At 42.6% G+C, this 23,937-nt stretch overlaps 1 protein-coding gene across 1 annotated transcript in view; it reads left to right on the top strand.

The window, feature by feature from the left end:
- The window catches only part of TSHR (thyroid stimulating hormone receptor), a 658,981-nt gene that overhangs the window by 157,966 nt on the left and 477,078 nt on the right, over nt 1-23,937 (top strand). The gene's annotated exons all lie outside the window — the stretch shown is intronic.

The raw sequence follows: 23,937 nt of genomic DNA, 5'->3' as shown, positions 1-23,937 counted from the left end.
ATGCATCCCGCGTCCCCAATAAAATTGGGCTGAGTGCTGACAATGTATGGTGCTGCTTGGGACATCTGTCCTACTGGTTAGAGTAAACAATCGCTATAGTAAAGTCATCATTTAAAACCATCAGTCTCAGTAAAACCAATCAATAATGACATGCAGACCCTTCCCCCTAGACTTACATTGGCAATAGGGCTTACAGTTTTCTTGAATTTAGGCCCTGATTTATACTTTTTTTGCGCCACATTACCATCAATTACAATTGTATTTTGTAAGTTTTGAAAGTTTTGCGTCAATAAATGACGGTAATGCTGTGCAAAAAAGTATAAAACAGGGCCTTAGTGCCTTATTGCCTAAAAACTATGATATTGTTTAGGGCCATAACTCAGCCCCAAAAGGCGCAAGCACCTTCTGTTTTCTTTTAAATATATTTATTTTCACTGCCTTCCTTTTTCTTATATATACATACATGTCAACATATTTAAAGCTATAGTTCTTGTTAGGCACTAAATTTATTGACTCTAGTTATTTGTGTCATACTGTACTTGTGTTTAAAAATCTGCGCTACCTCCTAGGAGAAACCTCACCTACTCAACTTGCTAACCTTGGAGAGTCAAGGGTACAAAGTGAGTAACTTGGTTGTCCAGTTAAAGTGCTGTGCTACTTGAATCTGTAGTACATTTGTGGAAAATTAAACTACCCATCATGGAGAAGATACAGGATGCGCTAACAGAACCAGGAGCCAGAAAAAAAGGAGTCATATTTGCACTTCACACAGGATAATACACCTATGGTAACTGAATGGTGAGTCCCACTTTGGCCTAGTATCTGAGCGAAAGGGCTGTCTGAATTTGAGCTGCTATTCAAGGGAGTAAAACATTATAATTACACCTGTCAAGTTCATCAAATTTGTAAAGTTTTCCAGTGTTAATTTTCTGCCGGAACAGAAAATGTCCTGAAGGAGACAGCTTGAAGCATATATTGTGGGACACATTTTCTGCTCAAGGCAACCCCCTATTCCCTTGCATTCATTTTTCACACAAGATACAGCAAACTCAATGTTGCATCATTTTGCTGAATTGTGGCAAAAAGTATCAGATATATTTTTTTGTAATTTTGCACCCCATGTTGTAATTTCTAAGAAGAGAAGTGTAATTTATCTATGCACATGCGTTAAACAGGAACTTAAAACTTGGCTTTCTCAAAGTGTCCTATTTTTGTTAGGTGTTGCATTTGGAGGACTTAAATGTCTTGACCGCATGTATCCTGGTCTTGTACTTTCCATGGTCCTTAGGACGCAGCTATTATTTTTCCTTTTGATGGATCCTGAACTTAGGTTTTCCTCCTATTATTACCTTTTCTGCTCTCGATGAAAATGTAGCCATTTGATTCAAATTTGGGAGCTTCCTGAGGTGCCTGAAAATCTATTATTTTCACATATGAATAATTTATTTTTGAAGCATGGAAGGGTGTGATATATTTCCAGTATCTGTTCTTAACGGCTTCAGCCTTTAATGCATGAGTAAATGTTTTCTTGTTTGCATTCATACTGAACAATTTGTGATCTTACACTCCATGTGTCCTGCTACATTTTTTGTTGTACCAAGCACTAGGACATTTCTATTGATGTATTTGCTATTTAATGCTAGAAGAAACAGGAGTATTGGTTAATATTTAATGTTGTAAGAAACTTGAGAATTTGTTGAGGAGATGAAAACTCACTTAAAAAAATATTCACAATAATTGCCAGTGTGTACACTTAAGAAACTTATGTTCAGCGCTCTGATAGCATTGTACAAAGCAGTCAGGCTTAAGGTATAAAGTATTTATGCAGTCCTCAAACAGGTAATAGAGAATATTTTAATAAATGCCATAACACCAAAATGACAAATATCCAGTATGCAGCTTCGAAGATATTAATTTTTAAAGTTTGAATTTAAAATAGTGCTAAACAGCCCAAAACGCTAACTATAGTTATCTGGTCGTGCGAGACTTGGTCAAAGTCAAAAGCTGAAGGTGACAGCAGTGGATTGCCGGTTGGATGCAGGGACCAGGATTGTCCCAGTGGAAAGTGTACCTTCAGGCTCAGGCATTTTTATGCAGAAAAAGTGGTTGTCACAAGTTGTCGGCATGGCAAGATGCCAGCTGGACCGGAAGTGGGGCTTGAAGACGGTGTACTCCTGAAGAGCTGGGTCTCGGTGCAATAGTCAACAGAGGTGGGAAAGCTCTGAGCTGGTAAAGTCCAAAGTCTGTGCCCAGAAAGGCCATGACATTGAGGGGTTGCTGTTCGGTGTCAGTCCAGATGAGGCCCTCTACTCGCAGACTTAGGAACTTTTCTGGAGGCAGATCTCCTTCAGCAGAGCAAACCAGCAATCTGAGGTTGACTGGTGATTCAACATTGATGGCTACATCTTCGATGACAATCTGGTCTCTGTTGGTTTTCCAGGCAGAACATTGGCAAACAAATTTAAGTCCCACTTCTTGTAGTTTGGGTACAGGAGGGGTATACTCTAATACCAGCCACACATCCATGACATAGGGAGTACCACTTAGGGGCTAGAACTCACTCCAACAGAGGCAGCAGCAGGGTCTAGGGCAGTCCAGCTAGTAATGGTCAGCTTGGCAGTTGCACAAAAAGCTCTCTGGAAACGTGTTGTGTCCCTGGAGCTCAAACAGGAGGTTAGCCAACTAACCCTGAGAGTCACGTCTGGGGTCCAAGGCAAGGAGCCCCTCACCTTCCTTCAAGTTGACCCGACAGCAAGGCAGTTCTTCTGATTCTCCACAGGTCCAGGAGTTGTCTGAGGAGGGTATGGGTTGCCACATTTATGCCCAGTGCCAGACTGTGGGTGGGGGTACCCCTGGCCTCTCCTTAACAAATGGGGTAGAAATTCCCCTACCCACTGTTGCAGCACTTTCTGTGTGTTGTACTGTAAGCTATCCCACAGTACCCCTCTGTCCCTCTAACCAACATGGCAGAAACATTCTTCCCCTGGCCGGAGTCCCCTGTGCCCACCCAGAGATATGTGCCCCCCCCAGAGGTGTGGCTATGGAAATGGGCAAACCCTGCCTTGTGGTCACTCCAAACCAGTTCTAGGGCTGCTTTCCATCCTGCTGGGTTTGGGTCAAGCTGACTAGCAAGACAAGGGGGAGGTAGACCTAGGTGTGAGCTATGCCTGTTAGTAATAAGGTAGGTATCCTTCAAAGCTCTGGAAAGGTCTGGGGACAGGCCCCCATGCCATCCTCCTCTTAGAAGAACAGCACTGCTCAACACCCAAGCCCTTTGTTGACTGTCTCTGAGCAATCCACCCCTCACCACAGGAGAGCCATCAGAAGTCAGGTGACACTAGACACTGGCAAACAGGCCCATTTGGCTTAGTAACTTTGTAAAAGAGTAATTTCTAAAATAGTAATATAAAATCTGGCATGACCGTTCAATTGGATTTCGAATTTCCATTAAAATTAGTCCTTGACCAATTTTCCTAGCAGCTCCCAAACTAAAATAAAGCACTATTAGTTGTTATAGTGTAACCTAGTGTCTTCGTATGGGAGAACCAGCCTTGCCACATTGATAAGTGACTACGAAGATATTTCACTGCCAGGATGTGTAAAACATTAAAGATAAACATCCTAAGTTTTATCTTTTATCAGAGAGCTATTGTGAAAACATTGTATAGACTGGGTTTTGGATCAGCCCCTTGCTCATGATTAGACTGTTTTATTGTCCAGCTCAGTTTTCTACTTTTGATTGAAGTATGGTCTCCCTATTTCTCCCTATTTTTCTTTGTCCCCCTCATTGAGCATAACTTTTGTTTTGCCATTCTTTAAATTGGCTGAAAAAATATTCTTCCACTGGTTGCATGACTTCTAATTATACTGTTCAGTTTTTTAATTGGGAGCACATTTTTTTCCCCCTCCATATGGTCCTCTTTCCCTGATCTGCTCATCATGCTTGTATATATGCCTTGTATGTAGAAATACAGGGCAACCCAGTAATCCAGAGGATCTTGGTAAGTAATCAAATTGACATCACAACAATCCCCCCGAAGAACAAAAATAGCTTATCCTGCATACTTAAATAAGAATTATTATAATTAGATAGTGGTACAATCTGTAAATACAATGTATAGATTAAATAATGTATCAATGGGGAGAAACCATGGTTTGTAGTGTATATTTGTAGGTACCCCAGAAATGGTGCAGTTAAAAGTGACATCGGCCAATAAAGTGTGCACGTGCTTATTTACACTCTATGCATTCTAGGGGAAATATTCAGCAAGAAAATCACAGTTCATGTGTAACATAATCAATATTAGTCCACTAGTGATAAGTCAGTGTTTAGACCCCCACAAGTGACTACAACATGGTCATCATCAGGGCTAAGCAGGTTGCAGTCAACTTAGCACAATGGCTGTACCAAGCCAATTCTTTTGATAGAGAATAGGAATTCGGTCAAAAATATGTGGCCGAGGCAATCAGGAAAGATTTGAAACCCTGCCTTGGCACTCTCTCTTATGCTTCAAACACCCTCCTCACCCTGTGCTCTGACTGCTCCTTCCTTGCCACACACTTGTTATTTCATTTTATTTTTAAATTAATTGGCTTTGACGGGGACCTAGCAGCAAAAAATCGATTACAGGGACATTCACTTTGGGTTTTTTGCATGACATTGCATGCTTAGTTTTTTTAAATTGTACTCTTGAGATGCGTTTTGTTTACTAGAAAACCCATTACGAGCTGGCCACCCATGTGTGCATGTGTTGTGATGCATCGGCCCCAATCTTTGGATGTTTTTTCTTTTTTAGAAAAACATTCCAAGATAGCACCCATGTATGCGCATTTGTACGCATACATAATGACACTCCAGAGGCCAGATTTTTTTATGCCAATGTAAACAAGCATTGCAAAGCCAATAGCTTGGAATCACCTTATAAAGGTGAAACCTAGTAGCTTTCCTAGTGCTTGTTTTATACTAAGATTGTGATCTGTGACATTCCTTTCAAATATGATGCCCTTAGGAATTGTTCTGTAACACGAAATACCATTTAGAGGCTGTGCTATGAAATGCCTATTACAGTTTGTGTCAGGAAACTGTGGTAAAAGTCCAATAAATGCCAGTGTGAAACGTAATATGAAATGGGCATCATATTCTTTATGAAGAAATATCATCAGTTCAGTGCAAATACTTCCAAAAAACACACAAAGAATTAACCTCTATATGCTGTGCCTTGAAATAATTAGATTAGGTGCCATAAAATGTCTTTCAGCGACAGAATAAACAAATTAATTAATTAACATTAACCTTATACACTACACTGGTACCCTGTAGTGACCTGTCGCTGCATACAGCTGACTTTGGAGACTATTTAGGTATAAAACATATGACTCTTCAATTCCTTTCTAAACAAGAGGTGATTCCTTCATGGACAAGAGCAAAAACTAGAGATGGCCGGTAAGGTATGAGAAGCAGTATGAAACAATACCATGCATCCGTTACCACACAGCACCTGTACAATGTGGGTCTTTACTCATGTCATACTCAATGTTTACACCGTGATATTAAAAATTCAGAACTTTTTTCAAATGGCTGGAGCACACAACACTCCTTTGAAATCATTATCATGGATGCTTTAGAATGCAAAAATCAATGAATTTTGACATCTTTCCACCATCATACATCTCAACTTCATACATCGACTTCGGCGGGTTACACAGTCACTCGCCCATCATCTTAAACAACATCTGTTAGAAATGGGGTCTTTGGTTGGCAATCAATTTACCCCTGTCCAAGCATTGACCCTCACTCTAGTCAGGGTAAAGGAGAGTCACCCTCAGTTAACCCCGCTCACCCCCTTGGTAGCTTGGCACAAGCAGGCAGGCTTAACTTCAGAAGCAATGTGTGAAGTATTTGTACCAACACACACAAAGTAACCCAGTGAAAACACTACAAAATGACACAAAACAGCTTTAAACAAATAGGTAATATTTATCTAAACAAAACAAGACTAAAACGACAAAAATCCAACATACACAAGTTAAGATATGGATTCTTAAAAGAATAAGAGTTTTAATCCTTAGAAAACAGTGAGAATGTTTTTGTTAGAGAAAGTACCTGGTTAGCATAAAAAATAAAGCTGCACGGGTGAGCGTGCGTCGGAAAACTGAGCGAGGTGTTGATTCCTTACTCGCAAGTGAGGCCGTGTGCCATTTCCTTCTCAGGTTGGGTTGGCGATGCATCATTATTCTTCCTCGCAAGACAGTGAGGATTTTCCGAGGGGGCACCTCGTATCCGCACAGAGTCGTTTTGACTTTGACGCCCAGGGACGAAGCGTGGAAAATCTGGTCTCATTGTATCAGAAAACCATGTTGCATGGGATTTGTGTCATTGTCAGCCTCTGTTAGAGGGTGTTGTTCGTCATTTCTCAAGCTGCATTGCGTCGATCTTCCAGCCACGATGCAGGTGGAGAGTTGATTTCAGCCTGGAAGCCGGTGGCGCGTCGTTTGTCAGCTGCGTCACAGGAAAGTGCATCGAAAAGTTCCCCACACGGCAGTCTGTGCGTGGATTTTCAGTTCTTGTCTGTAAGCTTCAGTTTTCAAGGGCCCAGGAACTGGATAGGACACCACTTGGCAGGGCAGGATTCTCAGCAGAGAGTACAGGTGCTGTCAGGGGGAGTCTTTGATGGCCCTGAGACTTCAACAACAGGAGGCAAGCTCAGTTCAAGCCCTTGGAGATTCTTCTCAAGCAGCAATACACAATAAAGTCCAGTCTTTGTCCCCTTTCACAGGCAGACACAGCAACTGCAGGATAGCCCAACAAAGCACAGTCACAGGCAGGGGCATCACTTCGTCTAAGCTCTCCAGCTCTTCTCCTTGGCAGAGGTTTCTCTTGATTCCAGAAGTGATACCATTTTCAGGGGTTTTGAGTCCACTACTACTTATACTCCTTTCTGCCTTTGAAGTAGGCAAATTTCAAAGGAAAGTCTTGCTTGTTTGTAAGTTCCTGCCTTGCCCAGGCCAGGCCCCAGACACACAACAAGGGGGTTTGTGTGAGGGCAGGCACACCCCTTTCAGGTGTGGGTGACTACTCCTCCCCGCTCTCCCAGCACAGATGGCTCATCAGGATATGCAGGCTACAACCCAGCTCCCTTTGTGTCACTGTCTAGAGAGAGTTGCAAACAGCCCAACTGTCAAACTGACCAAGACAGGGAATCCACAAACAAGTAGAGTCACAGAATGGTTTAAACAAGAAAATGGCTACTTTCTAAAAGTGGCATTTTCAAACACACAATCTAAAAACAACCTTTACTAAAAGATGTATTTTTATATTGTGAGTTCAGAGACCCTAAACTCCAACTTTCTATCAGTTCCCAAAGGGAATCTGCACTTTAATAATATTTAAAGGCAGCCCCCATGTTAACCTATGAGAGTGATAGGCCTTGCACAGTGAAAACTGAATTTGGCAGTATTTCACTGTCAGGACCTATAAAACACAAAAGTATATGTCCTACCTTAAACATACACTGCACCCTGCCCCTGGGGCTACCTACGGCCTACCTTACATGTAGGAAAAGGGAAGGTTCAGGCCTTGGAAGTGGGTACACTTGCCAAGTCGAATTGGCAGTTTAAAAACTGCACACACAGACACTGCCTTGGCAGGTCTGAGCCATGATTACAGGGCTACTAATGTGGGTGTCACAACCAGTGCTGCAGGCCCACTAGTGGCATTTGATTTACAGGCCCTGGACACTTCTAGAGCACTGTACTAGGGACTTACTATTAAATCAGATATGCCAGTCATGGAAAGCCAATTACACATACATTTTACCTCGTAGCACTTGCACTTTAGCCCTGGATAGCAGGGGTAAAGTGCCCAGAGTAACAAAAACAGGAGAACCAGAGTGTAGCACACATCAATACTGGGGGAAACACTTCATGCAACACAACTTTGTGTATACCTCGATAAACTATAATAAGATATGGCTCTTCCTGTTGAAAACTCCTAAAAGGGCTGGTGAGGAGACTGCCAGGTCCATGGCAGTCTCCTCAGCACGGGTCTGGTGGTAGGGTTTTCTGACTGCCAAAGTAATCAGGCCCTTAGTGTGTCTCTGGTCGTTGCCTAATTTAATTTCTTTTCAACTTCAAATGTTTAAGATATATACTGAAAGGACATCTCACTCTTTTAACTTGAAAATTAAATTTTTTCTTCTCAATTTGTCCGAAAATATATCATTCTTACTGTATCATTTATTAAAGTTTAGAAAAACTCTCTGGGTGGGTATAGGGAGTTGGCTGTAAGGCCCGGCCATGGGCCTGGCAGCATGCACTGCTAATTACCCCTCAAATTACAGCACTCATGACATCTTTGATAACATCATTGATAATGTCACTATAACATCTGCAGTAAGATTATTGATCAGATAAAGGTGCATGTGGGGGAATGAGTTATAGTTACCTTAGGGCGTGAGTTATAGTTACTTGAAATAACTCTAACTATAACTGTTGAATTTCTGTGTTTTTGTGCGAGTAAATGCATAACCTAAGTATAACCAGTATAACGTCCATGTAATGTTTGGTTTTATATATATTTTATATATATATATATATATATATATAAACATAAATGTACATACATGTGTGTATAAACATATATATGTGTGTATATATATATATATATATATATATATATATATATATATATATATATGACTTCACTCCAAAAATGCACACTCATGCGGGCTATTGTCCTTAATATGAATTTATTCACGCCCAAATACAGCACTAATACTTGACAAATGCTTTTCGGCTATTCGCCGTTCACAATTAATAGTTACGACCAACTTTTCCCATTATATAAAGTGTTTTTTGCTTTGCTAATAACTTTGGCACCGTTTGACAAATGTTCACAAAATTATAAAAAACTAGCACCCAAGTTAATTCAGCTGGTGTCTAGAAATGTCCGGGTTTATTCGTCAAGTGAGGGCGTAAAAAGAGAGGGGGTCTCAAAACGCTTTTCTCCATGCAATGTCTGTGGGGATTTTGCAATGTTTAGACATGGCTACAGCCCGATCCTTTGAACGGAACTACACCATATTTGACAGAAAGCTTGATCTTGGTACTGATCATGTTTTTTGTGATTTGGTGTACATCTGTTTGGTAATTTAGACGTTTTTATAGGAAAAAAAGATAGATATCGAGGAAAGTGGATGCAGCATGGATACACCTGAGGTGGATCCGCAGATCCTGGCAAAAAGCAAGGTCCTGATTGGCTGGCCGCAACCTGGGAGAAAAATTGTGGTTGTCATTTTACTTCTCAGTCAGTCAGGGGGATGAAAAAGGAAAGTGAAAAATCACCTAAGGTGTTAGGATAGAAGTATCCTGAACCCATAGGACTCATGAAAGGGTCTCTGAGGCAAAAATTGGCCAAATATTTTTTTTGCCAATCCGTGGAACCACCATGGGGCTCAGTGCATCCTCACCCCCCCAGTTTAACCTTCTAAGAGATCTGCCGATCCGAAGCACAATGAAAAAACGAGACAGCCACTCACTCACCAAAGGTCCGCTGTGCACCTTCGACCATGTGGAGCATGGGGTTATGTGCAATGTGGGTTGGGTTGTCCACAGGGCTTGGCTGCAAGGCAGGCCCTATGGCCAGCCCCCACCACACATGGCCAAAGGTCATACACAGCGATGGATGTTTTAACATGTTCTAATTGCATATTACTTTACCTTACAAAAAAAACATAGAAATTCGCTGAAAAACACAAAGGTTACAGGGGCAGAAAAGGTAGGTTCACTGATTACCCACACAAAACCACAGAAGTTCAGCAGTTATAGTTATACATATAGTTATCCTTATATGAAAAACTATAACCTATGCCATTAAGTAACTTTAGGCTATAACTGCTGACTTTCTATGTTTTTGTGTGGGTAAACCGTGAACCTAACTATAACATAATGCCCCTGTAACCTTTGTTTTTTCAGGTAATTATATATATATATATATATATATATATATATATATATATATATATATACATATATATATATATATATAGTTTGGAACTAGTTTCCACTGAAAAAGCGTTTTTTAGCTTGGCTATATCTTTGGCGCTGTTTGACGAATCTTCAAAAATTTTCAAAAAAGAGTGTCAAATTAGGTTTTGTTGTGCATAGAACGTTTGGGGTGATCTGTCAAGCAGGGGCCGAGAAAAAGGGAGGGGATTCAAAAAGTACATTTCCCATGTTAATTCCCTCAGGGATTTTAGTTGCAACTGCATCCCCAACCGCTAGACAGAATTACACCAAATTTACCAGAAAGGTAGCTCTTCATCCAGAAAGCACCCTTGTTTTATTCAATGTAACCCTTTGTATATCTAGAGACTCAAACACTTAGTGAATCCTCCCAATCTTGTGCAGAGAACACTTAAACCAGGCTGCAAACACTTCTCAAAAACAAACATTAAAACAAAGAAAAGGGGGCAGGGTACGTTCACCCCAATACCTAGCCTTGGTGCAGGGGTCCCCCTGGGACCTGCCAGGAAAAAAGCATTTTTTTTTTTAATCACAGAGAAATTCACAAGTTTCACCGTGAATTAAAAGAAAAAGTAAAACAAGTGTGGGCTCCTGCACTTGTTATAATTGTATCCCCCGGGTGGGCCAGGTCCCAGGGGCAAGAGGGCTTATGTTTAAAAGGGACAGGGTGCATGGACACCCTTCCATGGGTTTAATAAAGCCCTGAGCTCCACCACACCAGGGCTAAAGCTAATATTATGGCAGGACCAAATGGACCCCCCCACGGAACCCAGGGACCACCACCTCTTCGGGGCTATAAATAAATATTCAACTGGGGGGGTTGGACAGACCCCTTTGTGCACTGGGCACCAAAACCTCCCTGGGACAACAATTTACAACAAATATTACATTGATATTATCAATTATGTTATCAAAGACGTCATGAGTGTTGTAATTTGGGGGTAACTAGCAGTGCATGGCGAAGGCACGACATATAGTTACCTTATGGTACGAGTTATAGTTACTTCAGCTAACCATAACTATAACTGCTGAATTTCTATGGTTTTGTATGAGTAAATTCAGAAACTAACTATAACCTACCTCTGATCTTTAGTATTGTAGTGAATATATATTAATATATATATATATATATATATATATATATATATATATATATATATATATATATATATATACACACACACACACACACATATATTCATTTAGATGTAATGGGTCGATAGTGGGAAATAGTATAATACTATTAAGGGATTTTTAGGGTTCTAAGATGGGTAACGGTGAGCTATAGTGAGTAGGGGTCTTTATTTTTTTTTTATGAATTAGATGATAAAAGGTACCTAGGGGTTTTTAAGATTATGAGATAGGTAGGGATTAGGGCTAGTAACGATTTTTTAGGTTTCAGAAATGGGTAAGGACAAACGGTAGTAAGTGGACTTTAAATTTCAGGGCTTAGCAGGAGGATTGTGTAGTTAGGGTGTTTTATTGTTCATTAATGGGCAAGGGTTAGTAAGGGATCATCAGGAATAGGTAAGGAAGGGGTAGTAAGAGATTTATAGGGTTGAGAGATGGTCAGTGATAAAGGGTACTATGGAGTTTTTAAATTTCAGGGATGGCTGAGGGTTAGTAAGGAGGTTTTAGTGGTGAGGATGAGTAGGGGTGGTTTTTAGGGTTCAGGAGGGGTAGTGATAAAGGGAATAATGGGTTTAAAGGATTTATATATATATATATATATATTTAAATATGTGAGTGAATAATGTGCAACAACCACCTCAAGAGGCACCTTGGTGCTAACAACACTGAAACAAATTAAAGAAACCAGTCGTTCCAGAAATTTAACACTCAAGATTGAGTGAACTGCCATGTTTTCAGAAGCTTTCTGAAAGTAGCAAGGTTGCAGCTTGCTTTAGAGTGAATGGAAGATTGTTTCATGCCTTTGCCCTGAGAATAGATATACCCTAGTTTGTGACCTGAACTTTGAGATAGCTCGAAGATTTCAATGCACTGGGTGGCCCGTAGGGAACAAAACAATCCAAGAGGAATTTGGGATTACTTTGATAATAGGCCCTGTACACAATAGTAAAAATCTTGAAAAGAATCTCTTTATAAGTTTATAAGGAGCTCCCACAAACCCTCTGTGAGGAAGATTTCATGAGTGAGTTGAAGTATCAGTCTCGCTGCAGCATTTTGTACCATCTGTAGCTTCTGGATCAGATAATTAGTCAGACCTAAGAGAAGACTATTGCAACAGTGAAGCCTTGATGTGATCAGGGCATGCATAAACCATCTTAATTGCTGAAAAAAGGTAGAAAGTCAAAAACTTTTTAAGAGATTTAATCACAGAAAAACAGACCCCTGACACAGTATTTATGTGGGGGTAGAAAGACAAATCATCAGTGAACTTGACACCTAAGTTCTTCACCATCATAGATGCTGGAGGGCAGGGGAAGTGTTATCATGATTGTTTGGCCACTATTCCGAGATAGAGAACTGTTTTTTCTTCCCAAAAGGTAAATTTCAATCTTATCAGTGTTGCACTTTAGAAACGTTCCATTTATCCATGTAATAGCATCCGAAAGGCATTTTTAAAAATGTCATTCAGAGCTGGAGGAACTCTTATGGAGGGTAAGAATGAGTTGTGTTACATCCACGTAAGACATTGTGGAGATACCAAATGATTTGATAATAATAATAAGGGGGCATATACATATTGAACAAAATTGGGCTAAGTGACTAACCCTTGGGAACACCATATTTAAGCAATTTCTCCTTTTATCTAAAAGGCCTCAAAGTGATAACTTGACGTCGGTTTTCTAAAAAAAGACTGAAGCAAGGCCAAAGCAGAACTTCAAATCCGTATCTGTGCCAGATGTTGAAGGAGAATATCATGATGAATCTTGTCAAAGGCAGCCGACATATCTGAAAGAATCAGCACAACATTTTTACCTCTAGCTAACATCAGCTTAAGATATTTGGTTACTTTGAGGAGTGCCAACTCAGTGGAGTGACTAGGTCTGAAATCAGCGTGAAATCAGTGAAGAAGGTTAAGTGATGCTAACAAATTGATTAATTGTGCATTGGCCAGTTTTTTTTCTATATTTTTTACTGGCAGCAGACCTTTGGGTCAGTAATGGGTTTCTTAAGCAAAGGCTTAACCAAGGATAAATTCTAATTATCAAACACAAAAGTGATTGATTGAGTGAGGCATTCAGAATTGATTGATGATCCAATTGATATAATATATAAACTGAAATAATATTATATATATATATATATGCATATGTGTGTATGATATATTGTCAGAAATTGGGTTGTTGGTTGACTGGGCCGTAAACCCTGGACAAGCAACAGCTACAGTCCCTTGCAGGGTGACCCACAAATAATCAATAAATTAACTTGTGCTTAACCCTGGGTAGCTAAGCACAAATAGCAGTCAGGCTAAACTTAGAGGCATTGTGTTAAGTATTTATGTAGTACACAAACAGTAACACAGTGAAGACACAACACAATAAAAATCCCAAGCCAATTTAGAAAAATATAGAACATTTGAACAAATTATTTGACACCAAAACCATTAAAACCCAATTAGTAAAACTGGAGATATGAATGTTTAAAGTTTAAGGGTCAAAATAGCAAGTCCTCAATTTTAGGAAATGGACACCTGGGCACCTTTAGCACCACAATCGAGGGTCCAGGTACAAGACTCCCTCAGACTGGGTCCAGGTGCAGGTTTAAGATGGTGGGAGCTTGTTATTTCCTGATGGCTCAAAACAGGAGCTGAGCTAAACTAGCCCTTGAAATCACTTCTGGACTCCTGGGTGTAGGTGATGATGCAGAGCTACGTAGCAGGGCTGGTTTCTGAAGGTCCCAAGCAGGCTCCAGGCAACAAAGCAGTCCTTCCAGGTATAGCAGCAGTCTGGCAGAGTGCACACCAGAGGTCCAGTGGTGACCTGAAGAGCAGGTCTGACAGTGTGCTTTTCATACCCTGGAGCCCTGCTCCTAGAAGTCAGGAGAAGTTTCCAGAAGAGTTCGCTGAAGTTCCAAGAGTTTCCTGCCTCCCTTGCCCTGGCTCCTAACAGGCTGTACTTACAAATCAGGGTTGTTAAGCCTATTGTGTGGTGGCAGAGCCCAGCCTATTCAGTTGCATGTGGGGCTGTGCTTGGTACTGCCCCCCATCAAGTCAGATAATGGCCCATTCAGGCTCTGCTAACCCCCTTATCACATGACTGTCTGGGATGAATTCACAAAGGCTCAGCTGTCAGTTACACCCAGCCATGCGACCTAAGGCAGGTTACAGGCACAGAGGGCTAGGGGTAGAAAATGCCAACTTTTTAACAGTGGCATTTTCAAACTTGTGATGATAAATCCGAATTCACCATTAAAGAGAGTTTATCATTGCAAGTTCATAGGTACCAAACATGATATATCTACCATCGCTGGCTTAGGAATTACAACTTCTTAATTTTAATAAGGATACCCCAATGCTACCCTATTGGAGAGGTAGGCCTCTCGGTGGTGAGAAAACAAATTTTGGATCTTTTTACTACTAGGACATGTAAAATTAAAAAGTACACGTCCTACCTTTGAATCATACAGCACCCTACCCTATGGGCTACGTAGGGCCTACCTTAGGGGTGACATACGTAATAAAAGGAAAGTTTAAGACTTGGCAATTGGTTTTAAATGCCAAGTCGACATGGCAGTGGGACGCTGCCTTCAGCCTGCAATGGCAGACCTGGGACAAGTTTTAAGGTGTCACGTAACACAATAAGTGCTGCAGGCCCACTGGTAGCATTTAATTTACAGGCCCTGGGTAAATGGTATACCATTCTACAAGGGACTTACATGCAAATGTAATATGCCAGTCAGGTAAATGGCAATCAAACCATGTTTAGGGGAGTGAGCACATGCACTTTAGAACTGGTTAGCAGAGGTAAAGTACACAGAGTCCTAAGGCCAACAGAGCAAAAATCCAGACAAGATGGAAGCCATGAGGCTGACAGGTCTAACATCTATCTATCTATCTATCTATCTATCTATCTATCTATCTATCTATCTATCTATCTATCTATCTATCTATCTATCTATATCTATATCTATATCTATATATTAATTTAATAAAAAACTAAAGGTTACAGCGACGTTATAGTTAGGTTCTGAATTTACTCACACTAAACCTCAGAAATTCAGCAGTTATAGTTATAGTTATTTTAAATAACTATAACTCGCGCCCCTAAGGTAACTATAACTTGCGCCTTCACAAAGCACAGTTTTCTGATCAATAATTGTATTGTAAATGTTGCATTGATAATATCAAAGATGCCATAGAAGGTGTCATCAGTGATATAAAACGTGGAGTAATTAGCTGTGCATGGCGAAGGCACAAGTTATAGTTACCTTAGGGCATGAGTTATAGTTATTTGAAATAACTATAACTATAACTGGACCTAGCCCTCTCTGCAGAGTCATCCCCAACTTTTTGCCTTAACCCTACTGTTTTCTGAACCTGTTTTAGCTGGCCTTTAGGACTATGGGGCATATTTACAAGACACTAGCGCCACCAAAGCATCACTTTTTGCGATGCTCCAGTGGCACTGTGCACTGCACCGTATTTACAAAGGGGTGCTAAGCCACTTTTTGTTTGCACACTGATAGTCGTCCTTGTCAGGGAGAGGGAGAGGCAGTTCACACTTACATCTGAATAGACTGTATTCTGCGCTCACTCAAAGGGCCGATTATCCCTACTTGTAGTTGGAGGCAGGACTGGGTTTCAAGGGAACCTTGTGCACTTCAGAGAACTATTTTGGGAATAAGTACTGGGCCTCTTATCACCAACAGTTCTGAACAGAGGACATTCTGCCAGGAAGAAGGGCTGCTGTTCTGTCTGGAGGAACTGCCACTGCTGTGTTGCCCTTTTGACGTCTGCTTCTTACCTGGGAGTGAAAGGACTGGACTTGACTCACTACATCATGCAAACTAAAGGTTCTCCAGAGGTCTGGCTGAATTTGCCTCCTGTTCTGAAGTCTTAAGGATAGCAAAGACTTCACCTGTATCTTCCTACCAGCATCTGGTCTCCTCTGCTGTGAATCCAACTCCAGTCCTAAGCCCTTGGAGGTGAGTGTGGTGCTGCAACATAAAAACTGATGCAATGAAACCAGCGCGTCACTTGGAACCAACACATCTAGTTGCAAAAATGCTGCTTTGTCGCTGCCTGCACTGAAGCCACGGACAGCGCTTGCCGACTGGGCAATGCAATGACCTTGACTTACAATGCAGCCCCTGGTGGGCCGATGCACCACCAAAGCATTGGGAATGATACTCATTGCTTCTGCACATTGATGCATCAGTGACATTGCCCGATCAGGAAATGATGCATTGTAAGCAAACACAGAGCATTCCCTCCTTGGATCAACACATCGTCACCAAGCATCGACTCAACCAAGGTACTGTCAGTGGGTCTGTGTGACTGCTGTACCTGGCCTGTGCTCCATTGCTGTCAGGCTGAACTTTTTGATTTTCCCAGCACAACCAAATAGCCCCAGGTGGGAGCTTTTGACTCCTAAGCACTGCATTTTGATTTAATCTTTGAAAATTCATATGTTGGAGTTTTGCCATTTTGGTCTTGTTTGACTCAAATAAATGTTGGCTATTGTTTTAAACTGGTGTGGAGTCCTTTTGTGGTGTTTTTGCCTTTTTACTGTGTGTGTGCACAAGTACTTTACACATTGCCTCTTTAGTTTAGCTTGGCTGCTGTAGGAAAGTACCATCTTGCCTGGCATGTTACCCCCATATTTCACTATATATATGTTGTTTTAGTGTATGTGTCACTGAGACCCTGCCAGCCAGGGCCCCGGTGCTCATATGTGTGCCCTGTATGTGTTCCCTGTGTGATGACTAACTGTCTCACTGAGGTTCTGCTAACCAGAACCTCAGTGGTTATGCTCTCTCTGCTTTCTAAATTGTCACTAACAGGCTAGTGACCAATTTCACCAATTCACATTGGCATACTGGAACACCCTTATAATTCCCTGGTATATGGTACTGAGGTACCCAGGGTATTGGGGTTCCAGGAGATCCCTATGGGCTGCAGCATTTCTTTTGCCACCCACAGGGAGCTCTGACAATTCTTACACAGGCCTGCCACTGCAGCCTGAGTGAAATAACGTCCACGTTATTTCACAGCCATTTACCACTGCACTTAAATAACTTATAAGTCACCTGGTGAAGGTTGGGTGCTAAGTTACTTAGTGTGTGGGCACCCTGGCACTAGCCAAGGTGCCCCCACATTGTTCAGGGCAAATTCCCCGGACTTTGTGAGTGCGGGGACACCATTACACGCGTGCACTATACATAGGTCACTACCTATGTATAGCATCACAATGGTAACTCCGAACATGGCCATGTAACATGTCTAAGATCATGGAATTGTCACCCCAATACCATTCTGGCATTGGGGAGACAATTCCATGATCCCCGAGTCTCTAGCACAGACCATGGTACTGCCAAACTGCCTTTCCCGGGGTTTCACTGCAGCTGCTGCCAACCCCTCAGACAGGTTTCTGCCCTCCTGGGGTCCAGCCAGGCCTGGCCCAGGAAGGCAGAACAAAGGACGTCCTCAGAGAGAGGGTGTTACACCCTCTCCCTTTGGAAAAAAGTGTCAGGGCTGGGGAGGAGTAGCCTCCCCCAGCCTCTGGAAAGGCTTTGATGGGCACAGATGGTGCTCATCTCTGCATAAGCCAGTCTACACCGGTTCAGGGATCCCCCAGCCCTGCTCTGGAGCGAAACTGGACAAAGGAAAGGGGAGTGACCACTCCCCTTATCTGCACCTCCCAAGAGAGGTGCCCAGAGCTCCTCCAGCGTGCCCCAGACCTCTGCCATCTTGGATTCAGAGGTGTGCTGGCACACTGGACTGCTCTGAGTGGCCAGGGCCAGCAGGTGACGTCAGAGACTCTTTCTGATAGGCTCTTACCTGTGTTACTAGCCTACCCTCCTTCCTGGGTAGCCAAACCTCCTTTTCTGGCTATTTAGGGTCTCTGCTTTGGGGAATTCTTCAGATACCGAATGCAAGAGCTCACCAGAGTTCCTCTGCATCTCTCTCTTCACCTTCTGCCAAAGGATCGACCGCTGACTGCTCAGGACGCCTGCAAAACCGCAACAAAGTAGCAAAGACGACTACTGCAACCTTGTATCGCTGATCCTGCCACCTTCTCGACTGTTTCCTGGTGGTGCATGCACAGGGGGTAGCCTGCCTCCTCTCTGCACCAGGAGCTCTGAAGAAATCTCCTGTGGGACGACGGAATCCTCCCCCTGCAACCGCAGGCAACAAAAGACTGCATCACCGGTCCTCTGGGTCCCCTCTCAGCACGACGAGCGCGGTCCCTGGAACTCAGCAACTCTGTCCCAGTGACTCCCACAGTCCAGTGACTCTTCAGTCCAAGTTTGGTGGAGGTAAGTCCTTGCCTCCCCACGCTAGACTGCATTTTTGGGTACCGCATGATTTGCAGCTGCTCCGGCTCCTGTGTACTCTTCCAGGATTTCCTTCATGCACAGCCAAGCCTGGGTCCCCGACACTCTAACCTGCAGTGCACAATCTTCTGAGTTGTCCTCCGGCGTCGTGGGACTCCCTTTTCTGACTTTGGGTGGACTCCGGTTCACTCCTCTTCTAAGTGCCTGATCCGGTACTTCTGCGGGTGCTGCCTGCTTCTGTGAGGGCTCCCTGACTTGCTGGGCACCTCCTCTGTCTCCTCATCCAAGTGGCGACATCCTGGTCCCTCCTGGGCCACAGCAGCATCCAAAAACCTTAACCGTGACCCTTGCATCTAGCAAGGCTTGTTTGCGGTCTTTCTGCGTGGGAACACCTCTGCAAGCTTCTTCACGACGTGGGACATCCATCCTCCAAAGGGGAAGTTCCCAGTCCTCTTCGTTCTTCCAAAACACCAAGCTTCTTCCATCCGGTGGCAGCTTCCTTGCACCCTCAGCTGGCATTTTCTGGCCATCTGCCCACTCTCTACACTGATGCGACTCTTGGACTTGGTCCCCTTCTCTTACAGGTACTCAGGTACGGAAATCCACTGTTGTTGCTTTGCTGGTGTTGGTTTTCCTTGCAGAATCCCCCTATCACGACTTCTGTGCTCTCTGGGGGTTGTAGGTGCACTTTACACCTACCTTACAGGGTCTTGGGGTGGGCTATTTTTCTAACCCTCACTGTTTTCTTACAGTCCCAGCGACCCTCTATAAGCTCACATAGGTTTGGGGTCCATTCGTGGTTCACATTCCACTTTTGGAGTATATGGTTTGTGTTGCCCCTATACCTATGTGCTTCTATTGCAATCTACTGTAACTTTACACTGCTTGCATTACTTCCTTTTGCTATTAATGCATATTTGTGGTATTGTGTACATATATCTTGTGTATATTTGGCATCCTCATACTGAGGGTACTCACTGAGATACTTTTGGCATATTGTCATAAAAATAAAGTACCTTTATTTTTAGTATATCTGTGTATTGTGTTTTCTTATGATATTGTGCATGTGACACCAGTGGTATAGTAGGAGCTTTGCATGTCTCCTAGTTCAGCCTAAGCTGCTCTGCTATAGCTACCTTCTATCAGCCTAAGCTGCTAGAAACACCTCTTCCACACTAATAAGGGATAACTGGACCTGGTACAGAGTGTAAGTACCCCTTTGGTACCCACTACAAGCCAGGCCAGCCTCCTACAGCTGCTCTGTGCCAAGCTACAAGAGGGTGAGCACAAGTAAACCTTTAGTGTTTATCTCACCTGCCGTGACTAGGATTGTGGTCCCTACTTGGACAGAGTGCACCCCTCTGCCATCTAGAGACCCAATTTCTAACAATAACATTAAATTACATTCAATAAGTGATAACTTCCCATTGGGAGCAAATAGGACTATAAAGCTTGGTGTCTAAAGAACTGTAATTTAAAATCCTCTGTAATGGTAAAGTTAGATTTTAAAGAATGATTTTGAAAATGCCATGTCTTAAACATTTGGTGCCTACAGCCTGTATCCTGGGCCACATGACTAGGTGTAGCAGACAGCTGTCTTTGTATATTACTCCCAGGTATTGATATAAAAGGGGAATAGGTGTTGGCAGGTTTGACCATCGCTGCTCGACATGGGAGGGAGCTGTCACCTACCCCACTTGAACATCACAAAGACTCTGCTTCAGCACAATCAGAAAGAGTTTGGCACTAATCTTTTGTGCCCCCTGACAAGCTGGGGGCCAGGGCAAGGAGGCAGGAAATTCCAGACACTTCTGTAGGGGTAGGACTCTAGAAGTTTCTCCCAATTCAAAGCTGACACCAAATATAAATCTATACCCTTAGGCAGAAACTTTTCATTGATCCCAAGGAAGTCCGAAAGACTCAGGACTGTTATGCTGCTGTGCTACATGAAGACTGCTACTCTGCTGCCCTGCTACTAAGCTTCCCTACTTCCTGAGTAAGAAGGACTAGAACAGCATCTTGAATACAGGACCCCCAGTGTGACTCCAAGGGTTAGTTGGCTGGCCTCCTGATCAAAGCCTCAGGAATAGAAATGTCTACAACCACAGTTGTACAGTTTCATTAAAAAATATCATTTGAACAGGTATCAGGCATGCTCTAAATAAAGCTTCCTTTCCGTTATTTGCCAATGTCTTCTTCCCCACACACTTTTTAAGTCAATTGATTTCAACCAATATTCATTGCCTTCTACAGCCAACCGGGAAACAAAGGAATCTAAATAAATGAATTTCGTATTTGTCAATAGTATGTGTACATTTTCCATCAATAGTAATTTGAAATAATATGACTCAGGATTTTTAACATTGTGCCCAGAAAAATATGCAAACTTTTCGGAATATGTTTTAGAACTCCCTTGTGGTGGAGTTGGACAATTTTCCCATTGTGTGTGATTAGAAATAGTCTTTGGGGTACTTGCTCTGTGAATGAAATGGTGCCCATATTAATTCTAGCAAAACATATCACCATAATTCTCTTTAGACATCTTCACTTTCAAACACAGTGAAATACTGCAATTCAGTCATCATAGAATCAACTGTTTTCACATCCCAGTCATCAGAAACAACTCCGGGTATTATTACATTGTTCATTGAAAGTTTAAACACATATGGTACTTGAATGACCTCTGTGGGGCTGTATATATCGAATGTGACTGTATCCCAAACAATCCCATCAGGAATTGGTATAGCGGAAATGTTCACGAACGACAAGTCTCTGCGGACCTTGTGACGTTAGCCAGGTTAGAGTAAAAAATAAAAGAATTTAACCTGCCTAGAGTCATTTTCTGACTCAAAACCATCCATACTACATGACTCCTCTCTTAGAAAAGACAGGAGTCATGCCCACCACCCCAATGGCCAGCACAAGAGATCAGGGTCCCCTGGGCATGGCCATTGCACCCAGAGCCAAGTAGTTGGGCCCACTTCAGGGCCCCCAATGGCACTTAAAAAATATATATATACTTATCTGTATTTACCTATACTTACCTGGGATGGGGTCCCCGATCCTCCGCTGTCCCTCTGGTGCGGGTAGGGGTGTCCCTCGGGCATGGGGAGGGCACCTGTGTTCCACCATGGAAATAGGCCCACAGGTCCCCTAACGCCTGTCCTGATCCAGGCATTAAAAAATGGTGCAAAGCAATCGTTGCACAATTTTTTGACCCCTCCTCTCCCCATGCGTTATGTTTGCATGGGAGGATAAATAAGGCGCAAGGGCCTTAGAGTCATTTGTTTCCCGGGAATGCCTACCTTGCATCTCATTGATTCTAGGTAGTTTTCTGCATGCAAAAAATGACTTTAACTCCAATATTTAGACATGTCTAGCGCCAAAATATAAATATGGAGTTAAGTTTGCACCGGATTTGCGTAAAAAATACGGTGCAAACAAAGTATAAATATACCCCCTGGTATTTTTACTTCCGCGTCAAGGAAGCCTCCCATTCGGTAGGAATATTTATCAGGAAATGCTTTTGGATAGGGCATGCCTTCAGCCGTAGCTTTTACGGCAGCCCATATATGATCGGCCGGTTTCGTTCCAAAACAAATTACTGCAGCAACAGCAGCTGTAGCTACTGCTGATTTGGCTGCTTCATCACCCATTGTATTCCCAGCAGCGTGTATTCCAACGCGATGGTGTCCAAGTGTACGTACAACATGGTTATTTGGTAGCGTTTCCTTCAGATCCGCTACTTTCCACCACAGAAGTCTATGTTTGATGGTGTTGCCTTTAGAATCTCTGAACCCATTCTGGCACCAGTAATGCAGGTATTCATTGAAGGACTGGACACAGTAATACGAATCACAGACAATCAGTGTTAGCTGTGCAGGATCCGTGTGTTCCAGGGCCATCGCCAGAGCCTTTAGCTCTGCTAATTGTGCTGTGCAATCCCCTAAGGTTTGTGTGAATGTATGCTTGGTACAAAAGGTATTATCCTCCATGTAGCCACTTACGACTGCACAAGCAGCAGAGTATTGATGTTTTGTGCCTATTGCAGGTTGTGCTGAGCCATCAGTGTACATGACTCTTTGATATTGATCAATAGGCAGTGGATAAGCCGGAACTGGGTATTCCAGTTCATATTGCAAAAATTCTTGAGTTTGTAATTTTGTGTCGAAAATGTAGTCAACGTAAGCGTCTGTCAAAGATGTTGCCTATTGAATCCAACGTGGATCTAATGCTTTAGCGTTTGCAACGCTGGCTTTGGTAACAGCCTCAAGGGATACAACAATAATGCGTTACCCCTGGGCAAGTGGTCTTTCTTTAATAACAGCCATCTGAACAGCAGTGAGAATTTTGCTTACTGGGAGCAAAGCGTTGTTCTGCTGCTGAATACAAATGTGATTTGTATGCTATTGGGACTGTCTCACCCTCATTGAATGTTACATAGGTGAAACCAATGGCACCAGCAATTACTCTGATGACCAGATGTTTTTTTGTTGTCCCTTGCGTGTAAGTGTTGTGCTGCAAGCATGTCTGTCTGCAAAGCTCTGAGAATGCGTGTGTGTTTGATTGTCCAAAATTTACTGGAAAAGTCAGGACGTATAAGGTCATATAAAGGTTTTTATGCGTGATGCGTAATCTGGAATGTAAGTTCTGCCAAATGTTAGGAAACCCAATAAGGTTTGGATTTTTTTAGTTGTATTTGGAGGTTGTAACTGCGCGCATTTTTCCAAGAATTGTGGTGCTAGGCTCTTTCCTTCACTTGATAGCCCGTATCCCAAAAACAGGACACTAAGGAAGACTATATATATTTTTTTCAAATTTAATTTATAGCCGAATTCGGCAAATCCTACAATAGAGCGGCCTACCCATCTTAGATGTTGCAGTAATTCATCATCCGTGAGATAGATACCATCTACATAGGACAATGCTTCAGGGTCAATGTCGTGCAATATTGAAGTCACACGAGCCCCGAACAGTCCTGGACTGTTCTTGAACCCCTGGGGTAAACAACTGAATTTTTTCTGGGAGCCTACTGCGCTGAAACCTGTTAAGTCTCTACTCTCAGGCACTATATCTTGGCAGAAGAAACAACTGGAAATATCCAGTGTTGTTTTGTATTTTCTGAGCACTATGTTATTCATGAGTGCTGTGCTGTGTGAGTTTTGTATAGCATATGTGCATGTATGACTCTTTAAGTGTCTGTAGTCTAAGACTATTCTGTACGAATGGTCCGGTTTAGCTACCGGGAATAAAGAATTATTCATTGGTGAGACACAGGGTTCGATTGTGCCCTGGTACTATAGGTGTATGAGGATTTCCCTCTCAGGTGCTTTAGCATCACGTTTTATTGGATACCGGGGTTGTGGTTGGGGTTGATTTTTTATAGGAATCACATGATAGGGGGAATCTTTATCCCACCCTACGTGGCTGTGATATGACGCGGGTGCCTGT

The sequence above is a fragment of the Pleurodeles waltl genome, chromosome 9, assembly GCF_031143425.1.
Source record: "Pleurodeles waltl isolate 20211129_DDA chromosome 9, aPleWal1.hap1.20221129, whole genome shotgun sequence".
NCBI lineage: Eukaryota > Metazoa > Chordata > Amphibia > Caudata > Salamandridae > Pleurodeles > Pleurodeles waltl.
This window is presented reverse-complemented; position numbering and strand designations above follow the sequence as displayed.